The sequence below is a fragment of the Haematobia irritans genome, chromosome 1, assembly GCF_050003625.1.
Source record: "Haematobia irritans isolate KBUSLIRL chromosome 1, ASM5000362v1, whole genome shotgun sequence".
In the NCBI taxonomy this organism is placed as follows: Eukaryota; Metazoa; Arthropoda; class Insecta; order Diptera; family Muscidae; genus Haematobia; species Haematobia irritans.
In genome coordinates this window covers 58,796,277-58,811,727 of record NC_134397.1, presented here as the reverse complement: position 1 = coordinate 58,811,727, position 15,451 = coordinate 58,796,277, and the positions used below count along the sequence as shown (strand labels likewise).

At 25.3% G+C, this 15,451-nt stretch overlaps 1 protein-coding gene across 1 annotated transcript in view; it reads left to right on the top strand.

Moving 5' to 3' along the window:
• The window catches only part of LOC142221015 (uncharacterized), a 294,520-nt gene that overhangs the window by 83,415 nt on the left and 195,654 nt on the right, over positions 1-15,451 (top strand). Inside the window, exon 3 of the mRNA XM_075290497.1 lies at positions 4,770-4,785. The gene's annotated coding sequence lies outside the window, so the exon portion shown is untranslated. The remainder of the gene's footprint in view (positions 1-4,769; positions 4,786-15,451) is intronic.

Sequence of the window (15,451 nt, the reverse complement as noted above, 5' to 3'; positions counted from 1 at the left end):
GAACACCTGTACAATGTAATATTTTCGCAATCAATTCAATTGCAAATTTTATATCCATGGTAAAGTTCATAGAAAACTGGCAAAGATAACACTTTTCCAAATTAACTTTTCTATCAACGAGCTGTAGTTGCAGTCCATCACTAAAATTCCTTTTGGTAGCTTTTCAAATTCCTTATTAATTGATTGAATAAAATGAAATCACCGTTACCATTTGTATACAAGTCAATCTTGTATATGATTCATGGCTTGTTATACGGTTGTTTTTTTTTTTGGGGTGTTTCCTTCTAAATGTCTTTCATCATAGTGAGGCTAGCTAGCTTTTCAATCCGTCAATCTTAATGGCTCTTAAGATCGGCCAGTATCAGACTAAACGTCAGTCAGTAAGTCAAGTCACAATGAATAGTTTCCCAATCTAACGGCAAACATTAAACTTGACACCGCCGCCGGAAACAATACCAAATGGTGTGGTGGGGATAGAGGAAAATACCACAATGCTCCAAAAGCCAGCATAAAATTCGCAATTCAAGTCAGCCAGCTTTGTAAGCTGGAGAAGGAGACATGAAAATAATATGAACAAGAAAAAAATCAAAAGTCAGCAAACTCTGACAACATCTGTCGTTCGAGGGTCCCGTATCCCATCCATCCGTTCGTCCGTCCATCCATCCGTCTTTCTTCGCACTCTCTCAGTTTTGTGGGTAACCAGATTTGCTATAGATTTTAGTCTATGCGGTTGGAGCTCAAGTGACGGAGTATTATCCTCTGGCACCATGAGTTACAATAACAACACCTTAGATCACCATGATAACCATGAACTAAATACGAGACTACAATAAAGTTTAAAACATAAAGATATGTTTGTTGTCATAGCTTCCAGCCAGCCGTTCATCAAGTTTTCGTAGATCAGGAAGAAATAAAACTGAAGTGAATAAAACAAAGACAGAAAGAAATGTTGCAACTAAATCCTCCACAGCAATATCACATAACCTTCATGTGATGCCATTGGCAGGAGGGGGGATTTTCAAAGGAAGTTTCATAAGTTCAAGGGAATTATGAAATACTGGCCAAAAAGAAATACAAGAGCCAGAGAGATATGTGAAATAAATTTAATAGAATAGAAAAATATAGGGCCGAAAGTTTTTCTAAAAAAAAAAATTAGTACTCTATAGTCAGAAGACTCTAGCTGGTATCAGGGAGGTCCAATAATTCTATTGATAATTTCAAAAAAATCGTAATAAAAATTGAAAATGGCATATATATTAAAAAAGGTGGCATAAAAAGTCGCTCTCTAACTTAACACAAAATCAAACACATACCTTTTTTCTAAGAATTCAAAAAAGGTTTAGGCTAAAGTAACAACAAATTTGCTTTCATTTCACCTTGATACCTGTTGAAATATGGTACGTCGTGTAAGTATATGGTCTCTAACAACCATGCAAAAATTGGTGCATATCGGTCCTTAATTATATATAGCCCCCATATAAATCGATCTCCAGATTTGACCTCCGGAAGCTCTTGAAGGAGCAAAATTCATCCGATTCGGTTGAAATTTGGTACATTGCGCTATAATATGGCCGCTAACAACCATGCCAAAATTGGTCCATATCGGTCTATAGTTATGTATAGCCGATCCTCAATCACATAAAAATTGGTCCATATCGGTTCATAATCTCAAATATTATTTCTATAGAAAATTTTGTCAAAATTTTATTTCTATGGAGAATTTTGTCAAAATTTTTTTTCTATAGAAAATTTTGTCAAGATTTTATTTCTCTGGAAAATTTTGTCACAATTTCATTTCTATAGAAAATTTTGTCAAAATTGATTTCTATAGATAATAAAAATTGGTCCATAATTTCAAATTTTATTTCTATAGAAAATTTTGTCATAATTTTATTTTATTAGAAAATTTTGTCAAAATTTTATTTCTATAGAAAATTTTGTCAAAATTTTATTTCTATAGATAATAAAAATTGGTCCATAATTTCAAATTTTATTTCTATAGAAAATTTTGTCATAATTTTATTTCTATAGAAAATTTTGTCAAAATTTTATTTCTATAGAAAATTTTGTCAAAATTTTATTTCTATAGAAAATTTTGTCAAAATTTTATTTCTATAGAAAATTTTGTCAAAATTTTATTTCTATAGAAAATTTTGTCAAAATTTTATTTCTATAGAAAATTTTGTCAAAATTTTAAGTTTTATGGAAAATTTTGTCAAAATTTCATTTCTATAGAAAATTTTGTCAAAATTTATTTCTATAGATAATAAAAATTGGTCCATATCGGTTCATAATCTCAAATTTTATTTCTATAGACAATTTTGTCAAAATTTTATTTCTATGGAAAATTTTGTCAAAATTTTATTTCTATAGAAAATTTTGTCAAAATTTTATTTCTATAGAAAATTTTATCAAAATTTTATTTCTATAGAAAATTTTGCCAAAAAAATTTGACATGCCTGCAAACAAAACACGAATCTGTGCCAAATTGCAAGACGATATCTCCATTATTGAAAGCTGTAGCGTGATTACAACAAACGGACAGACGGACATAGTTATATCGTCCTAGAATTTCTCCCTGATCAATAATATATATACCCACCAAAAAAGAGCTTCCAAAAAGGTAGTTTGGATCACCAATCTGTGATCCGGAAGTAGTGCAAACTTGGAACATCTCCAATGAATTTTACATGGGCTTGTCATAGGACGGAAGTATTCCCTTTTTGGATCCTTTGCATTGCTTTAGAAGTTGTGCCCTGGAAGTTAATTTTAATGAAGAAATTTAAAAAGAGAAAAAAAATTTTTTTTTCAACCAATTTCTTTTTTTTTTCAACCATATTTTTTATTACACTATTATTTCCTATTATCTAATTTTTTACAATTTGAAAAACTTTTTCTCTCCATCCAGGGGTTGAACCTGGGTTTGATGGCACCATAATAGATCGCCTTAGCACACTCAGCCACAAACGCCATTGAACATAAAGCGTCGAAAGGTTAATTCAAATGTTTGTGATATGATCGTAATACGATACCAAGGAATAACATTCTAATTGCTTCTCGAGATGTTCTTTATTAGTATGAACGAAAAAATAAGAAACGCAGGTTCAAATCTCATCATCAAATATTTTTCTAAAAAATTATTTTTTTATGTCATGCATCGTTTTTATTTTTTATTTTCGGCATATATTTTCGTCTAAATATATTTTTTCCATTAAATATCAACAAAAAAATTAAAAATTCTCGTAATTTGCAAAACCTTCTCAAAAGAACTTCCATGGAAGCGAAAAAGTCAAACGGCATAGGTTCAAACTCCAGCGGGGATGATATTTATTTTTTGTTTATTATTTTTTACTTTTTTATTAATTTTCTATTTTTTTTTATTAAATTTCCATTTTTTTTTTTTTGAAAAATTTAATTGTTAAAAATTTACACTTAAAATAGGTTTTCTAATACTTGTCCACAAGGACTGCAGCGGACGTAGAAAAAAATCATTGGGGATCCCAAGATGCGCTTTAGAAGAAATGTTTGTGGACTTGTCCAAAAGGACTGCATCTGGAGTGGAAAAAATCATTGGGGGATCCCATGATGCGCTTTAGAAGAAATGTTTGTGGACTTGTCCAAAAGGACTGCATCGGAAGTTGAAAAAAATCGATGGGGGATTTTGGGAAAGGCTTTAAAAGAAATGTTTGTGGAACAACTTCCAATTTTTTTTTGCTGGGTACTTTATATAGTCGGAAATCGATATTTCGATGTGTTACAAACGGAATTAAAAACTTATTATACCCCCGTCACCATTCTATGGTGATGGGTATGTTATAAAAATCAAATTTAATATTTCCAACGAAATGTACTTGATAATAAAAATCCTATAGAGATTTTTTAATTTCTATCTCACACCAATTTCTTTCCACTTGCATTGTTAATACCCATAGTTAACATTTAATCCCATGGAAAATCATATTACTTCCGTGGTTATAAAACCACCATGAACGTCGGTTTGCATCGCTGCTCTCATTGTTCAGTCCAATAATCCACCATGATAAACATGATTAACCGAACAGCAGCACCCGATCATCACTTCTTTGGGACAATTTTCTTTGAATGCGGTCAAACGGAAGAGGGAGGAGTAAAAAATGAATGAACTTTATTGTTGTAGTGTTTTAACTGATGTGGGAGCTTGGAGAGGTTGGCTTGGTTGCGGATGGGGCCACTCCGCCCAATATAAAAGTATGGTGGTAAACCTCATCTATGGAACAATTTGGTTGGATTGGTTGAATGTAAACCAGCTGACAGTGAATATTTCGAGTAACATGTGGCATGATACGGATGATAGTGATTGGAGGGAGGCGTTTTTTTGCTGCACATGCATGCAGCTTGCCTACAATCTATGGTGATTTTTTATGTGAATGACTGAATGCCTGATGTAACTCACGAAAGATCTGTGGTGGTGATGCTGAAGCTAGCATGTGGTCTATTCTTTGTTGTCTTCTTCTCATATCAAAATCATGGACAGATAATCTTGACTTATGAAATGAGTTCAAAGTGAATGTTAAGTTCTAGGAAGAAAATCAGATACTGATATCTGTGAGAAACTGTATGGATATGCATTTGATCAGAGTTTATTATAATTGTTTTAAGGAAGAAAAATAAAAGCATAATTATCAATAGTATTTGTAATAATATCTTAATGCTTATTATCTTTTTGAAGAGTTTATTAAATGTATCATTCCTTCTAATAAAATGTTTTTTTTTTTCTTTTTTTGTTTCAGATATTCAGATATATCCGTAAGTATCAAATATATCCAATATCGAGTTTAATTACATTAAACGATTGATAGCAAATTTGGATCTCACTTATTTCAAGTCTACATAATTATTCTTACCACAAGTGTTTTTTAAGATTTTTATTTTTTTATAAAAACATTTTATTAAATTCATGTTTGATAGGAAATATTTATACTTTTTTTCTTGAGTAAGTTATTTTTGAGTTTTTTTTTGATCCGAGAAATATTATTATTTTATTTCTATAGAAAAATTTGTCAAAATTTTATTTCTATAGAAAATCTTTTTTTGTTAAAATTTTATTTCTTCTTTTATTTCTGTAGAAAAATTTGTCAAACTTTTCTTTCTGTAGAAAATTTTGTCAACATTTTATTTTGATCGAAAATTTTGTCAAAATGTTATTTCTATAGAAAATTTTGTCAAAATTTTATTTCTATAGAAAATTTTGTCTAACTTCTATTTCTATAGAAACTTTTGTCAAAATTTTATTTCTATATAAAATTTGATTAAAATTTCTTTTCTAAAGAAAATTTTGTACATTTTTTTATTTCTATAGAAAATTTTGTCAGAATTTTATTTCTCTAGAAAATTTTGTCGAAATTTTATTAATTTTTATATAGAAAAATTTGTCAAAATTTTTTTCTATAGAAAATTTTGTGAAAATTTTATTTCTAAATATAAAAAATGTTGGCAAAATTTTATTTCTATAGAAAATATTGGCAAAATTTTATTTCTTCTTATATATCTGTAGAAAAATTTGTCTAAATTTTATTTCTATAGAAAATTTTGTCTAAATTTTGTTTCTATAGAACATTTTGTCAAGATTTTTTCCTATAGCAAATTGTGTCGAATTTTATTTCAATAGAAAATTTTTATGAAAAATTTTTATTTCTGTATACAATTTTGTCAAAATTTTATTTGTATAGAAAATTTTCTCAAAAATTTATTTCTATAGAAAATTTTGTCGGAATTTTTATATAGAAAATTTTGTCAACATTTTTTTCTCTAGAAAACTTGTAAATTTTATGTCTATAGAAAATTTAGTCAAAATTTTATTTCCATAGAACATTTTTTAAAAATTTTATTTTTATAGAAAATACTGTGAAAATTTTATTTCTATAGAAAATTTTGTGAAAATTTTATTTCTTTAGAAAATTTTGTAGTTTTTGTTATTTCTATAGAAAATTTTGTCAAAATTTTATTTTGATAGAAAATTTTGTCATACTTTTATTTTGATAGATAATTTTGTTGAAATTTTATTAGTTTTCGTGTAGAAAATTTTGTCAACAAGATTTTTTCCTATAGAAAATTGTATCGAATTTTATTTCAATAGATTTTTTTTTTGCAAAATTATTATTTCTATATACAAATTTGTCAAAATTTTATTTCTATAGAAAATTAGGTAATTTTTTTTATTTCTATAGAAAATTTTGTCCGAATTTTTATATAGAAAATGGTCAAAATTTTTTTCTTTAGAAAATTTTATTAAAATTTTATTTCTATAGAAAATTTTATTAAAATTTTATTTTTATAGAAAATTTTGTCAAATTTTTATTTCAATAGAAAATTTTATTTCTATAGAAAATTTAGTCAAAATTTTCTTTCCATAGAACATTTTTTTTTTTAAATTTTATTTTTATAGAAAATTGTGTGAATATTTTATTTCTATGGAAAATTTCGTCAAAATTTTATTTCTTTAGAAAATTTTGTAATTTTTTTTATTTCTATAGAAAATTTCGTCAACATTTTATTTTGGTTGTAAAATTTTGTCAAAATTTTATTTTGATAGATAATTTTGTCGAAATTTTATTAATTTTTATATAGAAAATTTTCTGAAAATTTATTTCTATAGAGAATTATTATTTCTATAGAAAATTTTGTCAAAATTTTATTTCTTCTGTTATTTCTGTAGAAAAATTTTGTCAAACTTATATTTCTATCGAAAATTTTATTTTGTAAGAAAATTTTGCCAAAATTTTATTTCTATAGAAAATGTTGGAAAAATTTTATTTGCATAGAATTTTTTTCGAATTTTTTTTCTATAGAAAATTTTATTTGTATAGAAAATTTTGTCAAAATTTTATTTCTATTGAAACGTTTGTCAAAACTTTATTTCTATAGAACATTTTGTCAAAGTTTTATTTCCATAGAAAATTTAGTCAACATTTTATTTTGATAGAAAATCTTGTCAAAATTTTTTTCTTCAGAAAATTTTGTGAAAATTTTATTTCTATAGAAAATATTGGCAAAATTTTATTTCTATAGAAAATTTTGTCAAAATTTTATTTCTTTCATTCGTTTTGTTTAGTTGTTGTTGTTTTTTGTTCTTTAATAATTTTATTTTGTTAATCATTTTATTTTTGTAAATTTTATTTCTGTAGAAAAAATTGTCAAACTTATATTTCTATAAAAAAAGTTTTATCAAAATTTTATTTTTATAGAAAATTTTGTCAAAATTTTATTTCTAGAGAAAATTTTGTGAAAATTTTATTTCTTTGTAAAATTTTGTCAATTTTGTTTTTATTTTTTTAGAAAATTTTGTCAAAATTTTATTTTGATAGAAAAATTTTGTTGAAATTTTATTAATTTTTCTATAGAAAATTTTGTCAAAATTTTTGCTATAGAAAATTTTGTGAAAATTTTATTTCTACAGAAAATTTTATGAAAATTTTATTTCTATAGAAAATGTTGGCAAAATTTTATTTCTGTAGAAAAATTTGTCAAACTTATATTTCTATAGAAAATTTAATCAAAATTTTATTTCCATAGAAAATTTGTTCGAAATATTTTTTTCTATAGAAAATTTTGTCAAAAATAGAGCCATCTTATTTTTTTAATAACAGCGTCAACTCCGAGAAATCTTATTATTTTATTTCTATGTAAAATTTTGTCTAAATTTTATTTCTACATGGAAAATTTTGTCAAAATTTTATTTCTATATAAAATTTGACCAAAATCTCATTTCTATAGAAAATTTTGTCAAAATTTTATTGCTATAGAAAATTTAGTCAACATTTTATTTCCATAGAAAATTTTTTCGAAATATTTTTTTCTATACAAAATTTTATTTGTATAGAAAATTTTGTCAAAAATAGAGCCATCTTATTTGTTTAATAACAGCCTCAACTCCGAGAAATCTTATTATTTTATTTCTATCGAAAATTTTGTCAAAATTTTATTTCTATATTGAAAATTTTGTCAAAATTTTCTTTCTATAGAAAATTTTTTCAAAATTTTATTTTTATAGAAAATTTAGTCAAAATTTTTTTCTATAGAAAATTGTTTCAAAATTTAAATTCTATTGAAAATTTTGTCAAAAATTTTATTTCTATAGAAAATTTTTTCAAAATTTTATTTCTATTGAAACGTTTGTCAAAACTTTATTCCTATAGAAAATTTTGTTAAAATTTTATTTCTATAGAAAATTTAGTCAAAATTTAAATTCTATTGAAAATTTTGTCAAAAATTTTATTTCTATTGGAATTTTTATCAAAATTTTATTTCTATTGAAATGTTTGTCAAAACTTTATTTCTATAGAAAATTTTGTCAGAATTATATTTCTATTGAAATTTTTGGCAAATCTTTATTTCCATAGAAAATTTTTTCGATATATTTGTTTCTATAGAAAATTTTATTTGTATAGAAAATTTTGTCAAAAATTTTATTTGTATAGAAAATTTTGTCAAACATTTCATTTCTAGAGAAAATTTTGTCAAAATTTTATTTCTATTGAAACGTTTGTCAAAACTTTATTTCTATAGAAAATTTTGTCAAAATTTTATTTCTATAAAAAATTTTGTCAAAATTTAATTTCTATAGAAAAGTTTGTCTAAATTTTATTTCTTTAGACAATTTCATCAACATTTTATTTCTATAGTTTTCTTTTATTTTTTTGAAAGATTGTAGAAACTGCTCGCATTATGAGAGTAGCGAGTAGCAGAATTTGTCACGAACACAAGCATTAAAAATCTGCGCTCTTCAAATAGACCCATATATCATATCATAATTTCTTCCTGGATACAAATTGCATCGAAAAGAAAGCTGGTTACCAACAATCACCAATGAAATAATTTACAAAAGCCAACTTTAGTTCGTAGCAAATGCGCACCACCAGCCATAATAATCAACAGTTCCCGTAAACGATAAAAAATATAAAGTTATTTAATAACAATAATTATTATTACACTCAATATTACTTAGAAGTACTACTACATGTGTACCGTATAGCCCCAGACTGAATCGCTGGTATTGTAATTGACGGCATTCACCAACAACTTCTCTGCAAATTTCGCAATGCTGGCCGCTAGAGAAGCTCAAAGTTGGCAAACACATGCCCATTACAAATGGGAGCATATAAAAATGCCGCAAAACATTTGGATCGCCTAAATTGCCTTGTGTTTCCTATCCCAAAGGAGTAGCACAGTCGGGCGGAGAAAACTTGTTTGCAGTTTGGTTACAAAAATGTAACAACCAACATGATTCGCGTTAATGCATTTGGGAAGCTAGAGCATTTACCATTTCCATGGGTATTAAGATAATTGTTTGGGGTGATGAATAAATGTTTGCACCGACAACAATAAATGTTTACTTCCTCCACCTATTTCGTAATTGTGTGTAGTAGAAGAGGGAGGGGCGTCTGCGGTATACAAAATTATATAGTGACTTTTTATTACGAAAGTCCATATAAAACAAAGCGTTATTCTTCCGAGAAACGAAATTCTGGACAAACGAAGAATAAAACATTAGAGACTATTTTTGCATAGCTTGTCATCATATCAAGTTTTTTTTGCTATTAGAAAAAGGAGAATTTCGTTTCGCCAAAAATTTCGTTCCGGAGGAAAGTGTAATAGTTTCAATAGTTTGATATAAATATACAAAATATTCAGATAACTCCCATCTGGAAAATGGTGGAAATCTCTCAACGAAGCGGCTGAGCAGATAATTTCCCGTAATATGAGTGTCTGGCCAAACTAGATGTGGAACTATCTCGTAACTACAGTGTGTCTGATAGGTATTGCAACCACAGTTGCCACTCGATCAAAAAATAATCTAACGAATTTAAGAAAATTTTACAAAAAACCTACCAATTAAAGCAGCATAATTTTTTTAAAAAATTTTTTAAAAAAAAAAATTTTTGTCAACATTTTATTCCTAGAGAGAATTTTGTCAAAATTTTTTCCTATAGAAAATTTTGTCAAAATTTTATTTTTATAAAAAATTTCATTAAAATTTTATTCCTAGAGAAAATTTTGTGAAAATTTTATCCTATAGAAAAATTTGTCAATTTTTTTTCTATAACAAAATGTTGTTAAAATTGTATTCCTAGAGAAAATTTTGTCAAAATTTTATTTCTATAGAAAATTTTGTCAACATTTTATTTCTATAGAAAATTTTGTCAAAATTTTATTTCTATAGAAAATTTTGTCAAAATTTTATTTCTATAGAAAATTTTGTCAAAATTTTATTTCTATAGGAATTTTTGTCAAAAATTTATCCAGTGCAAAATTTTATTTCTATAGGAAATTTTGTCAAAAATTTTATTTCTATAGAACATTTTTTCAAAAATTTTATTTCTATAGAAAATTTTGTCAAAATTTTATTTCTATAGGAATTTTTGTCAAAAATTTATCCAGTGCAAAATTTTATTTCTATAGGAAATTTTGTCAAAAATTTTATTTCTATAGAACATTTTTTCAAAAATTTTATTTCTATAGAAAATTTTGTCAAAATTTTATTTCTAAAAAATATTGTTAAAAATTTATTCCTGGAGAAAATTTTGTCAAAATGTTATTTCTAAAAAAAATGTCAACATTTTATTTCTATAGACAATTTTGTCAAAATTTTATTTATTTATTTTTTTTTTCTAATTTTTGTCAAATTTGTATTCCTGGAAAAAATATTGTAAAAATTGTATTCCTAGAGAAAATTATGTAATTTTGTAATTTATATAGAAAATTTTTGTCAACATTTTATTCCTAGAGAGAATTTTGTCAAAATTTTTTCCTATAGAAAATTTTGTCAAAATTTTATTTCTATAGAAAATTTTGTCAAAGTTTTATTTTTAGAGAAAATTTTGTCAACATTTTATTTCTATAGGAATTTTTGTCAAAATTTTATCCTGTGGAAAATTTTGTCAAAATATTATTTCTATAAAAAATGTTGTCAAAATTATATTCCTAGAGAAAATTTTGTCAAAATTTTACTTCTATAGATAGAATTGGCTGAGAAGTAATGTTCCAACAAATATTGGCATTAATATATACTCAGACAGTCAACCGGCAATAAAATCCTTGGACTCTGTGTTCCTTAACTCGAAAACGGCCATAGACTGCCGCAAATCTCTCAACGAGATGGCTGAGCAGTACAATATTCACCTAATATGGGTGCTTAACCGTAGGAACATACCGGGGAACTGCGAAGCAGATGAGTTAGCAAGGCTAGGAACTACCTTACATATTCCAGGGGAACTAGAATCTGTTGGTATGCCTCTGGCCACCTGCAAGCTCTTACTGCGTGAGAAGGCTGTTATGATGGCCAATATTAGATGGGAAAATTGCAAGGGTTGTAGCGACACCAAACAAATATGGTCCCATTTAAACTTAAACCGCACACTAGATATGCTAGTGTTCTCAAGGCGTCACATAGCACTCCTGATATCTGCTATATAGCTTTAGATTACTGGCTGACCTGGAAAACGTTAACTTAAGCAGTTTGTTAATGTTTTTGGAGCAATCTGGTTGGTTCCACAAAAGTAAATAATAGAGAAGGTTCAGTGGAGACTAGAAGTGCCCATATGTAATAGGTATCAGTTAAATGTGGTATCACAATGGACTGAATAGTCTAAGTGAGCCGGAAATTTAATCGGGCTGCCACTTTAACCTAACCTAACCTACTTCTATAGAACATTTTTTCAAAAATTTTATTTCTATAGAAAATTTTGTCAAAATTTTATTTCTATTTTGTCAAAATTGTATTCCTAGAAAAAATATAAAAATTGTAATCCTAGAGAAAATTTTGTAATTTTTTTATATAGAAAATTTTTGTCAACATTTTGTCAAAATTTTTTCCTATAGAAAATTTTGTCAAAATTTTATTTTTATAAAAAAATTTCATTAAAATTTTATTCCTAGAGAAAATTTTGTGAAAATTTTATCCTATAGAAAATTATGTCAATTTTTTTTCTATAAAAAAATGTTGTTAAAATTTTATTTCTAGAGAAAATATTGTAAAAATTTTATTTCTATAGGAATTTTTGTCAAAATTTTATCCTGTGGAAAATTTTGTCAAAATTTTATTTCTATTTTGTCAAATTTTGTTTTTGTCAAAATGTTATTTCTATAGAAAAATTTGTCAAACATTTTATTTCTATTTTGTCAAAAAAAAATTTTTTTTTGTCAAAATTGTATTCCTAGAAAAAATATTGTACAAATTGTATCACTAGAGAAAATTTTGTAATTTTTTTATATAGAAAAATTTTGTCAACATTTCATCCTAGGGAGAATTTTGTCAAAAATTTATCCTATAAAAAATTTTGTCAAAATTTTATTTTTATATAAAATTTTATTAAAATTTTATTCCTAGAGAAAATTTTGTGAAAATCCTATAGAAAATGTTGTCAATTTTTTTTTTACAAAAAAATGGTTTTTAAATTTTATTTCTAGAGAAAATTTTGTCAAAATTTTATTTCTATAGAAATTGTTGTCAAAGTTTTATTTTTAGATAAAATTTTGTCAAAATTTTATTTCTATAAGAATTTTTGTCAAAATTTTATCCTGTGGAAAATTTTGTCAAAATTTTATTTCTATTTTGTCAAATTTTGTTTCTGTCAAAATGTTATTTCTATAGAAACATTTGTCAAACATTTTATTTCTATAGAAAATTTTGTCAAAATTTTATTTCTATAGAAAATTTTGTCAAAATTTTATTTCTATAGGAATTTTGTCAAAATTTTATCCTGTGGAAAATTTTGTCAATATATTATTTCTATAAAAAATGTTGTCAAAATTATATTCCTAGAGAAAATTTTGTCAAAATTTTACTTCTATCGAAAATTTTGTCAAAAATTTTATTTCGATAGAAAATTTTGTAAAAATTTTATTTCTATTTTGTCAAAAAAAAATGTTTTGTCAAAATTGTATTCCTTGAAAAAATATTGTAAAAATTGTATTCTTAGAGAAAATTTTGTAATTTTTTTATATAGAAAATTTTTGTCAACATTTTATTCCTAGAGAGAATTTAGTCAAAATTTTGTCCTATAGAAAATTTTGTCAAAATTTTATTTTTATAAAAAATTTCATTAAAATTTTATTCCTAGAGAAAATTTTGTGAAAATTTTATCCTATAGAAAATTTTGTCAATTTTTTTCTATAAAAAAATGTTGGTAAAATTTTATTCCTAGAGAAAATTTTGTCAAAATTTTATTTCTATAGAAAATTTTGTCAAAGTTTTATTTGTAGAGAAAATTTTGTCAAAATTGTATCCTGTTGAAAATTTTTTCAAAATATTATTTCTATAATAAGAAATATTTGTCAAAATTTTATTTCTATATAAAATTTTGTCAAACATTTTATTTCTATAGAAAATTTTGTCAAAATTATATTCCTAGAGAAAATTTTGTGAAAATGTTGTTTCTAAAAAAAATTTTGGAAAAATTTTATTTCTATATTGTCAAAAACATTTTTTTTTGTCAAAATTGTATTCCTAGATAAAATATTGTACAAATTGTATTACTAGAGAAAATTTTGTAATTTTTTTATATAGAAAATTTTTGTCAACATTTCATTCCTAGAGAGAATTTTGTCGAAAATTTATCCTATAGAAAATTTTGTCAAAATTTTATTTTTATACAAAATTTTATTAAAATTTTATTCCTAGAGAAACTTTTGTAAAAATCCTATAGAAAATTTTGTCAAAAAAATTTTTTTTTTATAAAAAAATGTTGTTAAAATTTTATTCCTAGAGAAAATTTTGTCAAAATTTTATTTTTATAGAAATTATTGTCAAATTTATATTTTTGTCAAAATTGTATTTCTATAGGAATTTTTGTCAAAATTTTATTCCTAAAGAAAATTTTGTGAAAATTTTATCCTGTGGAAAATTTAGTCAAAATTTTATTTCTATAAAAAAATGTTGTCAAAATTTTATTCCTAGAGAAAATTTTGTCAACATTTTATTTCTATAGAAAATTTTGTCAAAGTTTTATTTTTAGAGAAAATTTTGTCAAAAATTTATTTCTATAGGAGTTTTTGTCAAAATTTTATCCTTTGGAAAATTTTGTCAAAATATTATTTCCATAAAGAAATTATTCCTAGAGAAAATTTTGTTAGAAAATTTTTTGTGTTATTTTAAAAATTTTGTCAAAATTTTGATTCCGATAGATTTTTTTTTACAAAATTTACAAAACTTTGTCCAAATTTTATTTCTATAGGAATTTTTGTCAAAATTTTATTCCTAGAGAAAATTTTGTCAAAATTTTTATTCCTAGAGAAAATTTTGTCAAAATTTTATTCCTGTAAAAAATTGTGTCAAAATTTTAATCCTAGAAAAAATTGTTTCAAAATGTTATTTCTATAGCAAATTTTCGCATTTTTCTGCAAAAAGTTGTTGGTTTGGGATTTCTTTGAAAATTTCAGACTTTTATTACAAACAAAATTTATTTGTTCTAAATTGGTGGTTCGTGGTCGTTTGTATCAAGTACTGTACTTTTCTGACTTTACGCCTTTTATGAACACATTTTGAAATTTCAAAGTAAAAATTTTCATATAGTTGTATAGCGAAGATATTTTCGAAATTTTGTGTGCATTACTGGAATATATGTAAAATTATATTATTTCCATTTCCAATAGCTGTTGTTTTAAGAAAGTAGCTAACTAATGCTTATGTTAGGGAGCCACCGTGGTGCAATGGTTAGCATGCCCGCCTTGCATACACAAGGTCGTGGGTTCGATTCCTGCTACGACCGAACACCAAAAAGTTTTTCAGCGGTGGATTATCCCACCTCAGTAATGCTGGTGACATTTCTGAGGGTTTCAAAGCTTCTCCAAGTGGTTTCACTGGAATGTGGAACGCCGTTCGGACTCGGCTATAAAAAGGAGGTCCCTTGTCGTTGAGCTTAACATGGAATCGGACAGCACTCAGTGATAAGAGAGAAGTTCACTACTGTGCTATCACAATGGACTGAATAGTCTAAGTGAGCCTGATAAATCGGGCTGCCACATAACCTAACCTAACCTAATGCTTATGTTTCTGTTAAACAAAGATTCTTTACATCGGCTTGTGGGTGCCCACATAAATATAACTACTTGACTGTATGCGTTGCTTGTCCATTAATGGCTATAGTGTTAATTGTCTTTTGATGACAATAACAGTTACGTAGCCAAGTGGATAGTGTATTAGCTTACAAACTGTATGATCCGAAGTTGGATTATTCGTCCAGACGAAAGGAAAAAATTTGAAAATTTATAAAATCGAACAGCTTCTTTTGCATTGTTGGTATTACAGAAAAAGGTGCAAAGAACTAAATAAACCTCATGGAAATAAAAAAGAGTTGTGGGAAGATGCAATTAGTCAGAAAATGAAAAAAAAACAATTTTTTTATATTATTTAGTCTTTATGAAATTGTTTTTACATACAGTAAAAGAATCAACGTTTAAATACATTTCTTCCAAA